Below are 6,000 nucleotides of genomic sequence, written 5' to 3'. Positions count from 1 at the left end.
TTTCTCGCAAGATAAAAAGTAACACCGGGGAAAAAGGCGGGAGCGGCGAGGCGGAGCTATTTATCGCGTGTTTCGTTGTCGTATCCCGCGGGATCGGTGTACGAGAAACGGCGAAAAAATAGAAGCGAGAGAAAGGAAGGCGGCCCGTGCTCCATATAAATTGCGCGCTTAACCGCGGATTCGATTAACGGGCTATAAGTGGCGGTGAAACGACGGAGAAAGATGCAATGCGAGTTTTAATGAAATTAAAGGGAAAGAGGGACACGCCGAGTTGGTTTACAATTAGAAGAATCAACCGCGTGCGGAGAGAAGAAAGAGAGAAAGAAAGAGAGAGAGAGTCAGAAATTCCGGTTAATTTATTAGATTCCCAGTTCTGGAGTGGATCCTTCTCTCAACGAGGGAGGCGGAATGATTAATCGGGAAAGGATGAATCAGAGAGTGAGGAGAAAAAGAAAAGAAAAAAGAAGAAAAATTCGTCGAAATATTTTAATAATAATAATAATCTACTATCGTTGATATTAATTTTTGGATTTTTGCATCGATAATTTAATTCGTCTTTCGAAAACATCCTCGATTACGAATCGTGCGTCGCGATAGACGCCACGGCGACTAAAAAGCGGACATTAGCTGCAATCTTTTTTTTTCTTTTTTTCACCGAATCAATTTAATTAAACCGAACTCTCTCTCCCCCCCTCTCTCTCTCTCTCTAGAATCTCTCGCGAAGAAGAGAGAATGAACGGTGTAAGACGGGAAGAGAGAAGAAGCGGAGGAGTCATCGATGATGCATAAAAGCGAAGGAAAAGTGGAAGAGAACAGGAGGGGTCCACAGAGGGGGGCGTCGGAGCCCGTTGCCCCGTTCGCACCCATCCATCGATCGATAATGCGATCCGGCGAAGGGTGCACCTCGGACGAATCGCAGAAATAAGGGCTGCCCTCTCTTTCTCCTTCTCCCCTTCTCCTCCCCTTTCCTCCGTGCCGTGCCCGCGTTCATCTTCGCGACTCCACCCTCACCTGCTACCCGCAACGAAGGTAGACGAAAGGTGTACACACCAGCCAGCCACCAACCGGCAAGGTTACTCACTTTCCCTATGCGTACTACCAGTGCTACACGGCTGCGTGAGTATCCGGCTGCACGACCTCTCTCCACCCATCCATGTGTGCCTACACCTATGCGCGTACAACGCGTTTGCACAGGTCGTTTCGTTGTGCGTGCACCCTCATCCACGTACCATTACGCGGTCCAAGGGATCGTGGACGTATGGCGGGAAGAGTGTAAAGAGGCGCACACGGACGGATCCGTACGGAGAAGATCGGGTTGGTGATGGCATCGGAGGTGGTGATGGTGGTGGTGGTGGTGGTGGTGGTGGGTAAAGCGAGGTATAGCGGTAGCGATATCCATAGAGGGGTTGCAGATCGATGGAGCAGTGACGTCGCGGGGAGCGGGAAGCTGCGTCTCCATGGTGACCGCCAACGGACCCGGCAGCTCTCTGTGTACGGTCCGACCAGCGGGCTTGAAATTTTATTAAATTTCATTTGTGCCGTTCTTCCTGTTCCTCTGCTTCTCTTACACTCGCCTGCTCCCCTGTCCTTGTCCGACCCCCGCCTTTGTCCTCATTCTACCGGAACGTCCACGGCCTTCCTCTCTTTCACCCCCTTTTTACGTCGCTTTTCTTTCTTTTTTTTTTTATTTTCGACACTTCCTCGCTGCTTTTACGCGGCCAACCAAGGAAACGACGACGAGTTTTCCTCCATTCCCCTCGTAGAATGGGTTAGGGAAAAGAAGAAAAAAGAATGACACGTCGTTGCCTATCGAAGGGACGAATTGGTTTCCAAGGATTTTCTTCTTTGTCTATTTTTTTTTAAGTCGAATATCGAGAGAGAGGTCGATGCGTAGTTGGAGGGATTTCATCGAGAATCGTTATAATATCGAAGGAAAGTCGCGAATGCAGGGGATTAAAGTCGTCGTTGTCGTCGTCGCCGTCGTCTGATTTTCGTTCTCCGATCGTTCTCCGCCGGGTACGTTTCCCCTTCCACTCCTCTCCACTTTTCTAGTTTTGCTGGTTGGGAACACCTTTCAACGACGAGTCACGGCCACGATACAAGGGATTCCGATTAGCCTTTGATCCCGGCGACGGTGGCCATTATTTTTCCCGATGACACGTTGCTCGAGGCGAGCAGCCACCGCCGCGGTTCCGCGCCACGTAGCGTACGAGCGGAGGACGAAGAGGAGGCGAGAAGAGAGGAAGCGCGTCGGTTAATCTTCCTCCTCTTCGTTAATCTTCGAGCCGAGCGAGAGAAGTTCTTTTTTGGCATCCAGACTGTAGTCCTCTTCTCGCCCCCTTATCCCGTTGAATTTACGAGCAAAATGATGGAGAGGGTGTCTCCTTGTGTTTTCCATGGCAAACTCAGCGGAGAGAACTTCTGCCCGATTACCGCCTTCCTCCGAGTTTATCCTTTTTCCATCTCCCTTCGAGATCGTCCATCATAATCAACCGTCGCTTTTCCGCGGCTACTTCTTTTAAATCGGCCACCGAATTTTCCGATCGTCGTTTCGCTTGGAAATCCTTGGAGATATTTCTTCTTATCTCCCCGGATAAATTTATATAAATATGTTATGAAAATGGCTCGTTCGAATTTAGTGGAAACTACGTTGAAAGTAATTTCCACTTTCCCTGTTTTTAGCGTTCATTTATCCTTGATGGCAATTTTTAAGTGTTATTGCGCGTATGGCGCGAGATACAAGATTGATCGGTTCTATCGTTGAAAAGATAAATTAATTTAAGTTCACGGTTATTCGATACAGCTTGCTACAGCTCGATTTCATGCGCTCATGATCTTGCTAAGTTCGCGTGGGAAAACGAGGATGCGCATCGCGCGGCACGACGTTGCAGCAGTTTCGAAGGGGAATCATCAATTAAACTGCTCAACATCCGTGATGATTTCTCTATCTCGTCCGATGCCGGATCCTCTGTCTTTCCTTTTCATTTTTTCCGTTTGTCCTTGATTTTATCTTCATACGCTGTACTTCTTTCTCCCTTTTTTTTCTTTTTTACATTAAGACGAAGAGATAGAGATATCCAGTAAGTATTTTTAAAAATATCTTATCGAAAATTAATAATTTTTCAAGGGACGGGGTTGAATAATTTCGAATGAACGTCTACTTTTATCATAACATTTTTAATACAGGAAGATCGCAATTACTCCCGAGATACATACGAGATACGAATAAAATAAAGATGTGACGTGAAGCGGTCGCGGAAGAAAGAAACGTATCTCTTTTCATCCGTCACGTCCGTTTTCAACACCCTCTTCCCGTATCCTTTTCAACGTGTCGTCAATTTAATTAAGTCCAAAATTCCGGCTCGGCGGAAAAAGAACGAGAAGTTCGCGAATCGATGAACGCCGCTCGCCGATGAAAACTGCCTCCTGCTCTTTCTCCGTTCCTCCTTTCCTCCTTTTTTAATTTCTTCCACCCCCTTCCTCCTCCTTCTTCTTTTAATTCTCCGGCGACAAGGTGGAGAGGTTGAACCGATGAATCAGACGGATAAAACGGAGAGATAAACGGGGAAAAGTGGAACGGGTGCCACGAGTGATTTACATCTCGCGCAGCCGAGCCTCTATTTCCAACCGAATATAAAACCGAAACGATCGCGGGGGCTCCGATTGAATTTTCTTGATCCTCGTCTTCCTCTTCCCTCGAAACCGACACACCATCAGCCAAGAACCGCATTACCGAAAGGAACGGAACGATCCGCACGAATCGTTGCGCCTGCAATTTATACGATTCGACGTTTACGGGAATCGTTATCGAGGGGTTGGTTGGACGGATCCGGAGGATCGTTGAAACAAATTTGAGTGGTCGACGAGGAGTTTAGGAGTTGGTATCTCGCCGCGATAATTTCCACGTTCTTTTTCACCGGATATAACAGCAATGGGAGTCGACGAGAGTGACGATGACGAGGACGAGGCGTTGATCGTCGAGCGGCACGGATGACGCTTCATATCGATCGTTTAAATTCGATTTATACGTGTGTATAAACGGGAGTTGCAGCGGCCGGTTGTTCTATGCGGGATATTCGAAAATCGTGGCCGGGAATCTCGGTTTCGATCAGTGGGTGAACGATTCGGGATGCGTCCACGGAGGAAAGATATTTGACGAGACGCGAATACGAATCGTGGATGGATCTGGATGGATGGATTCGTTGGTGGATGGACGTCGATCGAAATTCGTTTTTTCGATGAACCGCCATCTGGGTTCGAAGGAAGAATAGATTGCGCCCGCTCTCCTCTCCGGGGATCTCCTCCGTTATATTTCACGTTTCAACCCGATCAACGCAAACACCCGACGACTAGAATCGTCCGAGATCCATTGTTCGAACCGTCTTACGGAATCATCGATCTCGACGCACGTATAAGTACGCGAAAAAGACGGATACGACGATGAACGAAACTAGCCAAGCTCGGGATATACTTATATATGGCACCCGTGGAAAATAGCGGAGGAAACTAAAATAAAAATGGTATAAAATGTATCTTTTACCCGACCGTAAAAAAGAAAAAAAGGAAAAAGTGTAAATTATCCTAGTAACTCTCCGCCTCCCTCCCTCCCACTCCCAATTGTATTATCCATCTCCTATCCAGAATAAATCCCTAATTAACCGCGTCTCGTCGTGGCGGCGGGCTCTCGATTGTTTTCGCGGATGACCCACCGAAAACGGCGCGATAATTTTTGCGATCACTGCACCGAGGGCCCACCACCAGCCGGACACGGGCAGCTTGGCTGGTGAGAAAGAGAGAAAAGGAAAGAGAGAAAGAGAAAGAGAGAGAAAGAGAGAGAGAGATACGTGAATAGAGTCGATTAAAGGGGGAAGAAGAGAGAAGGGCGGAGGGGAGGGCGAGCTCCCGGAAGGGAGAGAGGCGCGAATACGAATAGCGAATAAAAGAGAGAGAGAAAGAGAGAGGAAGACGGGAAGGAGCGTAGCCGGGGCTAGTTGGACGAGGAGACAACGGTGAGACAAAGAGGAAAAGAGCCGGAGGGTAATGGAGAAACGAAGCGAGAGAGAAAGAGTGTAATAGAGGGAGAGGGTGGAGGGTGGAGCGGGTGCGAGACGGAGGAAGGGAACGAGATGGATATATATATGTGTATATACGTATACATATATATACGTAGAAGGGGGTAGAGGTGGTGGCTGTGGTGGTGGTGGGAGGGGCGGGTGTCGAGGGGGTGTGTTTGGTCCGGGAACTCACGGTGATGCTGTATTGATCCGAGTGCACGAGCGGAGCTAAAGTAAGCCGAGGCTGGCAGAGCGTTGCCTTGGCAACCTCCTCCCTCATCCCTCAGGACTTTCCATCGGTCGGCCCAGCCCCTCGCACCGAAAACCACCCCCGAACCAGAGAACCGTTCCTGCGCCTCTCTCTTGCTCCCATCCCCCGTTCTCATCCCTCTGCTTCCACTTCTCTCTCTCTTTCTCTCTCTCTCTTTCTCTCTTTCACGCACACACACATAGACACACGTTCTCTCTCTTACTCGAGCTCGATCTATAGGTGTTAAACGAACGCCCGGTTTCTTCTCGTGTCCCCGTATATGCTGGATCTTGCTAGATGTGGATGAAGGTTTGTACGTTTTACGTGGGCGTACGCGAAAGATCCTTTTTCCAGTCGCGCGCACGTAGAATCGCTCCTTCCGGGGTCTTCGACACGTACTTCTTCCTTTTTCTTTTTTCTTTTTTTCTTTTTCTTTTTTTTTTTTTTTATCGATATAATCTCTCCTCTGGTATCCCTTCTATCTTTTCGTTTCACTCGCGGGATACTTGCTTGCAGAGTTGCATCTTGGTGTCTCGTTGCTATCTTGAAACGTGGGACCAGCTTTGCTTGCGGATGGATCATGGCATAATTGCAGGGATTCTTGTATAAACCAGGGGAATGGGTTGTAGAGAACTTTGGTCGCTTCAGGAATTTTGTTTGGAAGAAGATTTCGGATGAAGATTTTTGTGTTGTTCG

The sequence above is a fragment of the Apis cerana genome, linkage group LG11 (assembly GCF_029169275.1).
Source record: "Apis cerana isolate GH-2021 linkage group LG11, AcerK_1.0, whole genome shotgun sequence".
Lineage (NCBI taxonomy): Eukaryota > Metazoa > Arthropoda > Insecta > Hymenoptera > Apidae > Apis > Apis cerana.
The sequence above is the reverse complement of the archived record's forward strand: the minus strand, read 5'-3'. Positions refer to the sequence as shown.